Genomic DNA, 12,995 nt, shown 5'->3' with positions numbered 1-12,995 from the left:
ATCAACCTCGCTTGCATTTCGTCTCTAGGAGCTAATACTATGGTGTTTTATGGCGTCACCTCAGTTTCCTTGTTCGCGTTTCATTAACTGCTGATAGTACACGTAATCATCCTCATCTCGCTCCACCCGAGGTGATTCCCTCCCCCTCTCCTGCACTATCAGAATCACTATCACCTCGCATTACAGGGCTAGCCACCAGAACAGCGCCTTTCCTTCTCCCCCGCGCTCACTTCAACGCTGAAGCGTTCACATCTCGGTGGAGACGCGATGATTTTGCGGAATGGCACATCTACTGCCGTCGCAGTGAAATATACTGCACGCGGTGTTCTTAGATACCTATTTCTCTCGGAATCCGGAAAAAGCGCCAGTATCGATTTATTGTTTTATGGAAAGCAGCCATGGGAATTATTTCAGCTACTAGCAGTGCGCTCAAGTAAATAAAGCGTAGGCACGTGCCCCCTCTCTTTATGATTGAAATGTTCATTCTCCTTGGAGGTAGTCACGTATGATTGCGGATGGGAGAGCCAACGCGCTCATCGGAGAGTGTCGGACGCTGGCCCCACAACTGCAAAGCAAAGCGCCAACTTTGGTCTCTATACTTACGACGGCGCCCGCCGGCCGCCACTGCGTTTCTATCTTTTTAGCTTTCATAATTTTGCTGCATTAACTGCTTCAAGTTCCGACTTTGAGTAGCTACTTACCTGAAAGAGCTTCCCTATGAACAAGTATACCACCCTTTTGGTGGTTTAGGGCTTAAAATACCAGATACGGACCCATGCCATCGAGAGCTGTTATAGCTTTTCATACCTACCGACAGCAAACATCTGAGAGTTGGTTAGTTACAGGAGTTGAGGTACAGGCTAGTTGGGTGATCAACATTCATCAACATTGGGTGTTTGATGAAACTGCTCAGTAAAACACTCTCCGGGGCATGTTGGTTCATAGCTGGCAAGAATAAAAGCGCAACAAGACGACACAAAGAAGGAGGAAAAACGACAGGACAGGCGCCTGTCCTGTCGTTTTTCCTCCTTCTTTGTGTCGTCTTGTTGCGCTTATATTCTTGCCAGTGATGAAACTGCGCAAGGGCGAGGTCGTAGACAGAAAAGGGCAGGTAACTTAGTTTATTTCAAAACAGATGTTAAAACACATGTTTTAGTTCAACACTCTCAAACTTCTTTCGGGAATAACGCGTATACTAAGTAGGAGCTCAAATAAAAAAAAGCACGATAATTAACACTTTATATGAAAGTACTATCTGCGCATTTGTACTTGAATGCGTAGCGCAACTATGAATTGGTAAATAAACCTTGAAAAAAATTGGCAGCGGTTTCACTCTGGTTAAACCTGGAGGGTTACGAAAGCAACGAGGAGAGAGAGAGAGAGAGGCGATGGAGAGCGCGCGGCAGCGGCCCCGGCACGCTAGCTATGCGCCGCTACTGGGCATGCGCAACTAGCGAGCGCTGCGGCGGCACCTCTTTGTCCCCCGCGCAGCGACGGCGGCGGCGCGCCAGCTATGCGCCATGTGACGTCACTGCTCCTCGCGCATGCGCAGTATGGCTTTTCGTCAGCTCCGCGAAATGGCTCGGCGACTCGCGTAGTGTTGCTTTTGCAACAAAAGAGGGCGTCAGCGCTGGGGGCAGTGCTTTTGGAGCTTCAGCGTGGATTGTTGTCCACTGCACGCTCACCTTTACCTCATGATAGTGATGCTAAGGAAGGCAGATTAGGTCGTCTTAAAAGACAGGTAAAAAAACGTTTCTCAAATTGTAAGGCAATTGTGGACCTTTGGACGTAGGGACCGAGAAAAATTCGCTTTGAATTGCTTAAAACAGACTATTCCGTCCAAAACGGAAAACTTGGCGAGTTACTGAATGCTTTGCATTTTGCACAGTGCGAAAAAGGGAGGAAATACGCACACACCGCCTTTCGTGTGTGCGCGTGTTTCCTGCTTAGCCCTCGTTTTTACGCAATGTTCAAAATGCACTTCTAGCGGGGCTGCGTCCGAATTAAAAAAAAAAGTTTGATTCTCTGGCCTGCAGAAATCAGTTTTGTTGGCATTCTAATATCTTACTGACATTCTAAAAGAGGTGAGTTATAACTAGTGAGCTAAACTGGAGTTTTTCTTTAAACGAGTATAAACACCTAACTTTGAGTTGCGTGTCTTCTTCTTTATACTGAGCGTAAAGCATGATTATCCACGGAATACCACGTGGTGTCCTCCGAGGAATAAAAAATATATATTCCAATTTCTTTCTCGTGCTTTTTCGGTTTCAAAAGCTGAACAATAGCTGTGACGTAATCACTGCTTATTCACATATAGTTATTCCGGCTCTTGAGGAAGGCTGGCTTCAGCACTATAGTGAGTTACACCGACGAAGCAGCGATTATATCAGTTTTTTCATGCCTCAAGTGATCTAAAACGTCTGTTTGACGTCACAGCTAGGTATCGTGACAGCCGTCGTTTGCCGATGTATTTACAGTATTGGGACGATTTGTTGTGCTCCGGGGTTTAGTCCATTTCGAACTTAAGCTTCCCGGAACTTAAAGCATTGAGTAAGCCGTTCTTTCTTAATGGACTACACAGCTAGAGAAGAACTAGCATGTTGAACTGGCGTTGCGAATCGGTTGTTTCAGAAAAATCCACTTTCGGCCCAATGATTAGTGATCATAGGACGACATGTGACCAGACAGACTTCTCGTCGTAGGGCCATTCGTTTGTATGATGGGCAACTATGTTTTCCTTCCACTTGGTCGCCTCGACGTCTTTTGTGTTGAGATTGCTCTGATACTGCTTGCTTTGTATTTTATCACCAGGGAGTATACTAGGAATAATACTTCAACCCTATAAACACACCATAATTAAGAAAAACGAGTATTTACTTCTGTAACATATCATCCCACTGCTTGCTAGGCAGTTTTAATGTTTATATTTCGCGGGCGGCAAAAGATAACTGATTAAAATCATGGCACAACACAAAGTAGTCTACTACGCGTGTATGCAGCCCTTTTTATTTGGCTCTCGGAACTTCCGAGTTTGCGCACCAAAACAAAATCACTGCCCAGAAGACGGGTCCTGCGAGCACTACTCTTAATCACTTCCTTCTGGGTTAAAAAGAACCAAATTTCTGCAAGCCAAACTTTGGTTTCAGATCCTTTGTCGGCCGTTTCTTGTCGGTCTAGTAGCAGTCTACTTGCTCAGAGTGAGCAGAATACCTCAAACATTACTGTGAAATGGGCCAGGCCGGGCTCGGGCTGGGCTTCACTCCGGGATTCACGGGCCGGGCCGGGACCGCTAGTGCAATAATTTAGCGGGCCTGGACCGGGCCCGGGCTTGAAGCCGCTGGCCTGGGCCGCGCTCGGGCTTCAGGTCTCGGGCCCGGGCCGGGCTTGGGCCTCGGATTGAGGCCCGTGCAGTGCTCTAGTTGGCACCACGAGCAGTAAACCACCAATAAGCTCTGTCCCACTTCCAGGACCAAGTGCAGTTCATAACAGTATGGTATTTTACGCCACAACTGAGACGGAAATCATTGCTGCATTCCAGAAGCTGAAAAATTCTCAATCACAGGATGTGAACGACGTTTAGATTGCCCCAGTGAAATATATCCTAGACATGTTTGTACCTGTCCTGAATAAGGTATACAATTTAGCTCTGGAGTGCAGCAGTTTTCCCAAGAACATGCAGATTGCAAAGGTGGTAGCCCTACATAAAGTAGGTGATAAAAATGCCATAAATTTCTATTGTCCCATCTCCGTACTACCCATGTTTTAAAAAGGATTGCAAAAAATAATGCACACGTGCCTTTACAATTTCTTAAACAAATTCTCACTTATCTCGCCGCACCAATATGGCTTCCTGAAAGGCAAATCTACAGAATTTGCACTATGAACAGAAAAAGAATTTATTATTGGCTCTTTTGAGTACAAAGAACTTGTACTAGGACTGTATATTGATTTCACGAAAGCATTTGACTGCGTCTATCATGTAATCTTATTGTCTAAGCTGCAGCATTACGGAATACGCGGTAGTGCAAATCGTCTCCTCCCCTCATATCCTGAAAACAGGTGCCCGTATGTCACCCAGACTTCGCGCACTTAAACGTGGGAAGCTCCCAGACACCCTTAGAGCGCGTGGGGGTAGCGGTCTCGGACTCAAAGGAGATGCCCTCGACTCAGCGTGGCAAACTCAGCGGAGACCAGCTACCAAGTGACAAGAGGTTTTTGGGCGTTCGGTGCCCAGCTTTCGCTGGTCGCAAGCCAGAGAATGGGTCGGAGCCAAAGGTTCACAAAACAAAACCAAAACAAAGTTTATACAGCGATGAGACGATACAGAGGATTTCACAATCATTAGTACAGACACATACAAAGTGATCAACAAAACAATGCAACTCGTGCAAAGTTTAACTCGAGAGAGAGAAAACAATACAAAGGCAATATTGCACCTAAAGTGCACTAAAACAAGAGACAAAGGTAAACAAACAAAACACAATTTGTTCACCGGGCACTGCGGCAGCCCGACTACCAGAGTTCCACGACGATGCCGTCCCGCAGACTGGCGAACGTTGCCTCGTTGGTCCGTGGCTGGCCGAGTGGTGTTTTCCCCGGGAGTCGAACGGGCGCGCTTCACCGAAGCTTAAACGGCGGTTCGGACTGACTGGTAGCTGTCAGCGTCCTTCTTTTATAGGCTCGCTTTCACGTCTGTTTGTTCAACGCGCCAGAGTAGGCGTGCACATACACGCAGCATTTGCAGTGCTGTCTCCCTTCTCTCTTCTCACTGGCCGCGCGTCCCCATTGGTCAGACTCAGGAGTCGTTTCGCGAAGGTTCCAGCGTGTTCTAGCGTGGCGCCGTCGTGGCGGCGTCGCCGACGTCCGAGTGCAGAGGAGGGGGACGTGACTTAGTGCACGCAAGGCTACGCCCTTTTCCTCCGGTCAGCAGAAGAACCGACTCGCATGTTCGAGAATCTTCGGCGTGGATGACTCATTCCTTCGGCGCACGCCGTGGAGATGGAGAGAGAGGCACGCGCTCGGCGGGGGCTTTCCCTCTCTCCCGTTGGGCTCGCGCCGGCGAGACGCCGTGCGCGCGGCGGTTTTACTTTGTTTCTTTCTAGAATGCGCCGAATTTTGTGACACCGTAGGTCAGCCATAACAATCACAATTCAGACATAAAAATCATCACTTCCGGCGTACCGCAAGGGAGTATTCTTGGACCTGTGCTTTTTGTTGTTTATATTAACGACATTTTTTTCTCTTCCAAACACACCTACGTGGGTTGGGTACGCGGATGATACTGATGTTTTTCAGAGGAACAACTATTGGTGATTTAGTCTGCTCGGCAAATCACGCTTTATCATTAGTTAGTCTTGTCGCAAAGAAATTACTTGCGGTTGAATACCAAAAAAACTCAAGCTATTCGTTTCCGCACTGAGAACAAAAAGGTAAACATCATGGGCAAAATTCCTTTAGACAGCGAAGAGGTAAAAGGTAAGAGAAGTCTTAATGAAATTAAGACTATTGGCGTAAAATTATCAAAAACTCTTACATAAAACAAGCATGTTGATGCGCTCTGCAACAAACTTAGTAAGGTTTGCGGGATATTAAATAGACACCCCAACTTCTTGCCAATAGCAGTTAAACTCTTAATTTATAACGCACTATTTTTGTCGACACTTAATTACTGCCATTAAATCTGGTCAACTGCATCGAAAGAAAACACAGAGAAACTTAGAGTCTGTCAGAACCGCGCTTTGCGTGCTATTGCTAATGTTCCTTGTCATGCATACACTTCTGATTACTTCTTCTGCTATAAGCTTCTTCCCCCGGAATTCAATTACCTTATCGTCTAGCGTGTACATATCGCTCATCCGTATCGGCGTGCAATCAGAGCATTCTGAATTTGCTAAACCTTCACCCACGCACTTACATTTACAATACACGTCAGAATGACGCATGGGTGGTGCCTCACTGTCGTACAGAGTATACGGTCGCCGGTCCATATCTTATCAAGCTGCTATTCTTCTAAATAGCATTGCGCTCATCGATGTCTACCTAGAAAAGATGTCAATACGAGCGCTACATGCACATTTCCTTATAGCCAACGGCCATTAATTCTCTTGTATGATTGTATTTTGTGCTTTATGTTTTTTGGTGCCGTTTTTATGCTTTGTCTTGCTATAATATGCCTTTAAATTCTAATACCGATGAAGATTACATTTTCCAGAATTTTAAAAACTTAAATTTAATAAACTGAACGTGTTTCAATCTGAGTGTGTTTGAAATTTTAATCTTTAAAACGGTTTGGTTTGGTTTGGTATATGGGGTTTAACGTCCCAAAGCGACTAAGGCTATGAGAGACGCCGTAGTGGAGGGCTCCGGATATTTCGACCACCTGACGTGTTTTAGAATGTGTGTTTCAATGTACTTATAACTGGATGTGCTTTCATCTGGAGTGTTTTGTTCTGTAGGGTGCTAATTTTAGGTCTGTGAATTGAATTATGAAATTGAATCCTGTATAATCTGTACTAGCACTACTGCCGAACTGTAAATAGAGGGGGCCGGGCTCTGTCAAGCCGCAGCTATGCGGCTTTTACCCGTCACCCCCTTTTCTCCTTGAAGAGAAAATAACATTGATTTGATCTGATATGCCGGGAGGGGGGGGGGGTGCATCGGCAGCCCCGATAGCGGGATGACGCCCACGAATGGGTGAAAGCATACACTGGCGAACACACAGTCGTAGACGATGTACGCCTATCACTCACCCCCACACCTCATGGCTGGTTACTGCCCCCGAATGCTCCAACTATTGAAGGAAACGGCAGCCTCTACAACATGCGCGTAACGCTAATGCCAATGTGGCGATATAAATGCGAGACCACTATGCAGAGTAACTGAACACTCAGTGTTTCGTCAGCGTTTCGCACCTCGTAAACTGTGCCGGAAATTCGCGAACACGAATTAACGTCCCAACGAAGTTCAACGACGGTAATGCACCAGGCCAGGAGAGTATAAAGTTGCGGTTTATAATTTTCCCGTAAAAGAGAATTCCTGAACAAAAATATTGAGTTTGTATTTCCCTCATAACGAAGGCTCGGGTTGCAGCTGAATGGACTAGGAGACTGCTGTTGTATGCAACACTCAGCGATCGCAGTTTTATTTGAATTTTCACACTCTTAGAGGGCGAGCATGGCTGTATTATTTCGTTGAGACGATCGTAACGCACGGACCCACAAGCATTGCTTGCAAACTCGAATGTCCAAATCTGGTCGTAGGTCTTTTAACAATATCTTACTGGCATGGGCCACGAAGATTGGTAAGGCAAAAGAAGATGGGGTGCTGTGCGATTACATGTAACATTCATCTAGCGTCCAAAGGCCCTTTATTTGGACATTCACAAACTATTTCTTGTCCTAATTCACTTGACACCTATTGACCATCAGTAAATAAAAGTTGAAGAGTCCTCGTTTCCTGGCACCTTTCTCAAGACCCGATAGCAAGGCGGCAAAGGTGTATATTTTGTTACCGCAGTTTCGTGCGATACTTTTTGCCGTCTTACAGGAGACTGTTGCCACTGGGTGAGTGGAGTGCGCTCTGTCCGGAGTGGAGGCGCGGAGAAGATGCATAGCCTAACAATAAGTATAAATGCTTTTTTCAGCGGCAAGAACCTCGAAAGTTGTTCTTGCTTCGTCGTTTTCTTGTTGCTTACGACGGGCTAGAGTCTTGCGGTAGTATACGTGTCCGCCGAACGTGTTACATCTCCTTAAAGGGAAACTGAGGCGGTTTTCGAATCAGCTAATGTTTTGGGGTTTTGAAGTAGTGTCATTGCTGATCACGTCTGTGAAATTATTTTTTCGATTTTGACCAAAACAGTGGCGCAATCACCATTTAAAAACGCGATGTTTAAATCTCCCGCGCCCCGCGCCGCCGCAGGAGAGGAGAACAGCGGAGAGGGGAACCTCGTCCATGTCGGCCAACGTGACGTCACGTTGAGGAGCCGGCGAGACTTCGGCGCACCCGAGAGAGGTTTCAGCGCGCGTTGTTTCTCGTGCTGCATGCGTTGTTCCTCGTATTGCGTGCGTTGTAACGTACAAAGCGTGTCAGCCGACCTTGAGAATCAGATTCAACACGAGGTACTACTCTGCTTTCGTGTCCACGAACAACTACGCCCGCGACTGTGTCGTCTTCCACTGTTTTCCGCAAGATCATAAGCTCGCAGCGCAAGCGCTCGCTGCTGTGACGAAGAATTCAAGCCGACCAAAGCAAGCGTACTCTGCTCGAAGCACTTTCGTGAGACCGGCTACATGCAGAGCTTGTCCCTAATGTGATCTCTGGAGATTTCTGTCGCGGATGAACCATGACGCAGTTCCTTTCATTTCCTCGCGCATGAGAGGCGTGTCACCATTTCGAATAAGCGCCTCTTCTAAAAGTAGAAACATGCTCACTAAGCCCCTGCAGAAACCTAATAGATGCTCAAGCATGTGTTGCTCTTCTCAGCTTAGGTGCGGCCAGACCACCTGAGGCGTGCTCAGCAAGGCTCGGTTAGTGATTTTATTTTAGCTTCGAAGTGTCCAAGCAAGCAAGCAAAGCAAAACACAATAAAGCAAACCAATCAAGCACCGAAGCACTTCATATGCGGCATCTCGTTTAATCGTAGCTAAGCGATTTTAAATGAAAGCGTTCGACGTTCTGATTTCGGATGCAAATTTAACAGGGAAATGAATGCCAACCAAGGTTTTGCAAAAAAACACCATGTCTCGCAACCTTAGTCGGTTTCTTCATCAAGTTGTGACAGCGAAAGAGTTGCAGCTAGCTTGGCTTTTAAACACACATATAGTTGGCCACTACTTCACTGAACCTAAACTGCAAATCTAGGAAGGGCGAACGTTTTCGAGGCAGCGATTAATATTTTCTGGCATCTGCTGAACGCGCCGTGAGTGAAGCAGCAGCCTTGTGCGCGTATTTAGCTTGGTTTCCCGCGCACAATGATTGCGTCACTATCCTGTGGTCACATGCCTCGCAGTGCTTGGCCACTGCGCTTCGCTAATTTTGACATCAGCTTTGTTCTGCTTCATCGTTTCCTTGAAATACTTTCTTGCCCCAACCTACGCCGCGTAGTGAGAATAAAATTTTTTGTACACAGCGCTTTGGGCCTTTTCTTTAGGATGACGCCCTTTCGGGCGAGCCAGGAGGCGTCCGGTGGTGGTAACTGACTTGAGTATTGTTCGCACCCCTTCCTTTCCGACAATACCAGCCGAGGTTGTGCTGGCACCTTGTCGTGTCCGGTCGCTGTGTTGAATGCAGCGAAGACGCACACGGTACTTTAAGACTTCGTTTATTTTAAGCCGATGAGGGTGCGACCAGCGTCGACCGAGGCAGGAGCCGAACTGGCCGCCCGAAGAAAGGAGGGAGCTGAGAAGCGTCCACGGGAGGGAGTGGCTTCCCAGAACAGGAGGAGGGTGCGGGGGCGCACCGTGGGGGGGCATCTGGTGACAGCGTGCGACGAGGGGCAAGTGTCGTTAGGAGGAGGATTGAGTGGTCGTTAGGAGGAGGATTGAGTGGTCGTTAGGAGGGGGCGCACACACACAAAAGCGATAAGGGGACACAACACTTCCTTCCCCCTTAGAAAGTTGCCTGGTATCGTGCAGGGGGTCGGCGCTCACGCGTGGAGGCGCGCTGGCTTTGTGCGCTCGGGGGAGAAACACTTGTAGGCTGGCTGTTGTTCGCTGTGTCTCCTGGGTCTGTCCTGGGCGAAGTCTCTTCTTCCGGGAAGAGGTGCCAGGCTATGTGGGAAAATGGTGCACGTGTTCTCTCCGCTGGCGGACAGCTCTCAGACGGCGTCGTAAATCTACGCAGCTGGTTGAGATGTCGGCGTGCTACTGTGCCATGTATGTTGACGAGCCAAGAGCGCAGGCCTATGCGTCTGACAATTGTAGCTTCCTCCCAGCGTGGCTTTTTCAGAAACTGTCGGGCGAGGACGCGCTGCCCCTCATTAAGCGTGCCGCAGCGCGGAATTGCTTTTTCTTCCCGGAACGTCTCTGCCTTTGGCTCGGGGAGGATGGCTGTGAGCTGGGTTCGCATTTCACGCTCGAACATCATTTTCGAGGGGGTCTCGCCTGTTGTGCTCTGAACCGTCGTGTGCTGCTTGAAGAGAAAGCGCGCAAGGCGGCGCTGCAGCGAGCCTGTCTGATCTCTTTCAAGGGCGCGTTTTAGCTCGGCTACGTAGCGCTCGGCTTGTCCGTTTGTCGCTGGGTGGTAGGGGGCCGATGTAACTGATGAGATCCCGTTGTCGCGATAAAACTTGAGGATCTCCGCAGACACAAACGGTGTTCCGTTGTCCGACACTACCTTGCGCGGCAGGCCGAACGTTGCAAATAGTGATCGGAGGTTGTCAATGACTGCTGCCGAAGTCGTCTGTCCCATTTGCCTTATCTCAAGCCACTTTGTGTAGGCATCTACGACCACAAGGAAAGTGCAGCCCTCAATTGGTCCTGCAAAATCAATGTGCAGTGTGTGCCATGGTGTGTCTGGCTTTTCCCATTCTGGGACAGGAGCTTTCGGCGGGGCGCTCCGGCTGCTCTGGCAAGGCTTGCATTCTCGCACCACTGTTTCGATGTCGTTGTCAATGCCAGGCCACCACATGTAGCTTCTGGCACACTTTTTCATTGCAACGATGCCCCGATGTCCGGCGTGGATGATAGACATAGCTTGTGCGCGTAGTTCTCTCGGCATCACAACTCGGGACCCAAATATGATGCAGCCGCGATGGGTGCTCAACTCTGTAGCTCGCCTGCGGTAAGCGTCGAAGTTGTCCCCTTTGAGTTTATGCACGTTGCCTTGTTGAACAGCTGTGTAAACTAGCCGGAGAGCTGCGCACTTCGGCGTAGATGCTGCAACTGTGCCTGCTGTAAGCGGAGGTTCTGGCAGTGCTTCGAACATCAGAACGTCTCCTGGTGGAAATGGTTCGTCAACAGTTGCGTCTAGTGGCAGACGGCTTAGCGCATCGGCGTTTTGATGTTTACTCCCATTGCGGTAGACCAGAGCGTAGTCGTACGCTGAGAGTTTGATGGAATGCTGCGTCGGCTCGATGACACCTTGCTGCTCCAGTTTGTCCAACTCTTTTTCAACTGAATCTCGGAGAGCAAACGGCACCGGCCTGGCCTTCAGAAATTTGGGTTGCGCGTTGTCCAACAACTCCAGTGTGACCGGGGGCCCTTCGTTTCCTGGAATCTCTTCCGAGAATACTCTTTCGTATTTCTCTTGTAGTTGCTCAACCATGTTCTGGCTCGGCGTCTGGTGTATGCCGCATATCATCACGCCTAGTGGAGAAAACCAGTTTCTCCCTAGAAGGCTTGATCCTGTGCCCTTCACAACAAGCAGAGGTAGCGTATGGGTCTGGCCGTTGTAGTTAACCTGCACGTTGGCAGAGCCCAATAGTGGCAGATTCTGTCCTGACCACGTTCGCAGGTGCGTGTCGTCTTGTTGCAGGGCGGGTGCGTCAGATGGCCATGAAGTTCGGAACGTGTCCTCACTGATCAGAGTACAGGCTGCGCCGGAGTCCACCTCGAACTTAATCAGCTGGTGATGTACGCTTACTTCTGTAAAAATCTTCGGTCGCGTGCCGAGATTCATGGTGTTCAGGTCGTACAACACAGATGGTGTTGCTGATGTTGTTCCATGGAGATCAGATAGCGGCGTATTCTCTGAGGCGTTGACGCTGTGATTAGGCTGGGAAGGTGACTTTATCTTGGCAAGTCTCCGTTTCGTAATGCATGCTCTTTCGATATGCCCTCGCTTGTGGCAAAAATTACACGTGGCTGACTGGAATCGACATCCCTGGGGGTTGTGTTGGTCGTCACACCGCCAGCAGCGTTGTGCCTTTTTGACCGATTTTACAACAACAGAAGGCTTGCGCACCTGGTTGCTTGTCTGGTGTACCGGCTCGGTGTCCCGGCGAATCCCTCTCTGCTGGTGACCGGCGCTCTCCGCTCGAACGGCGATGTCGTAAGCTTTGCTGAATGTGAGGTCCTTCTCAGCGAACAGGCGCTGCTGCAGTGACTCGTCACTCAGTCCGCACACAAATCTGTCGCGTAACATCACGTCCAAGGGAAGCATGGTGGTGTTAGCAGAAGAAGCTGCGTCCATTTCCTGCCCGGTAGCTGTTGTCGACAGCGTTCCAAAATTGCAGTCGGCAGCGAGCTTCTTGAGCGCGGCTACGTAGGCGCTCACAGTTTCTCCTTCCAGTTGATCTCGTCGTTGGAAGCGAGCCCGGCTGTAGACCTCTGATGGCCTCGGGTCGTAGTGCTTTTGCAGTGCTTTTACGATGTCGTCGTAAGACACTGCCGCTGGTGTGCTTGGCTGAATAAGGGCGCAGACAGTATCGTAGGTCTGCTCCCCGCACAGCGTCAGCAGGTTGGCCCTCTTCAAGGCTGGGTCTGTGATGTTGTTAGCTTCAAAGTAGAACTGAAGGCGTCCAACCCACGATGACCACGATGAGCCGTTGAATTCTGGTATCTGATTGGGAAACCCTCGCGTAGCCATGGCTTGTCAATAGCGTTGCGTAGCGCGGGTCGAATCCACTTTCTCGTCGCCACTGTCGTGTCCGGTCGCTGTGTTGAATGCAGCGAAGACGCACACGGTACTTTAAGACTTCGTTTATTTTAAGCCGATGAGGGTGCGACCAGCGTCGACCGAGGCAGGAGCCGAACTGGCCGCCCGAAGAAAGGAGGGAGCTGAGAAGCGTCCACGGGAGGGAGTGGCTTCCCAGAACAGGAGGAGGGTGCGGGGGCGCACCGTGGGGGGGCATCTGGTGACAGCGTGCGACGAGGGGCAAGTGTCGTTAGGAGGAGGATTGAGTGGTCGTTAGGAGGAGGATTGAGTGGTCGTTAGGAGGGGGCGCACACACACAAAAGCGATAAGGGGACACAACACACCTTTTACGCATGGTCTGCATACGTGTCTTTCACGCTAGTGTATGCTTGTACTAGGCGTAGAATTTTTTGCTCGTGTCT

The sequence above is a fragment of the Amblyomma mixtum genome, chromosome 9, assembly GCF_055824585.1.
Source record: "Amblyomma mixtum isolate Tamu chromosome 9, ASM5582458v1, whole genome shotgun sequence".
NCBI classification, from domain to species: Eukaryota; Metazoa; Arthropoda; class Arachnida; order Ixodida; family Ixodidae; genus Amblyomma; species Amblyomma mixtum.
Note: the sequence above shows the minus strand (reverse complement) of the source record.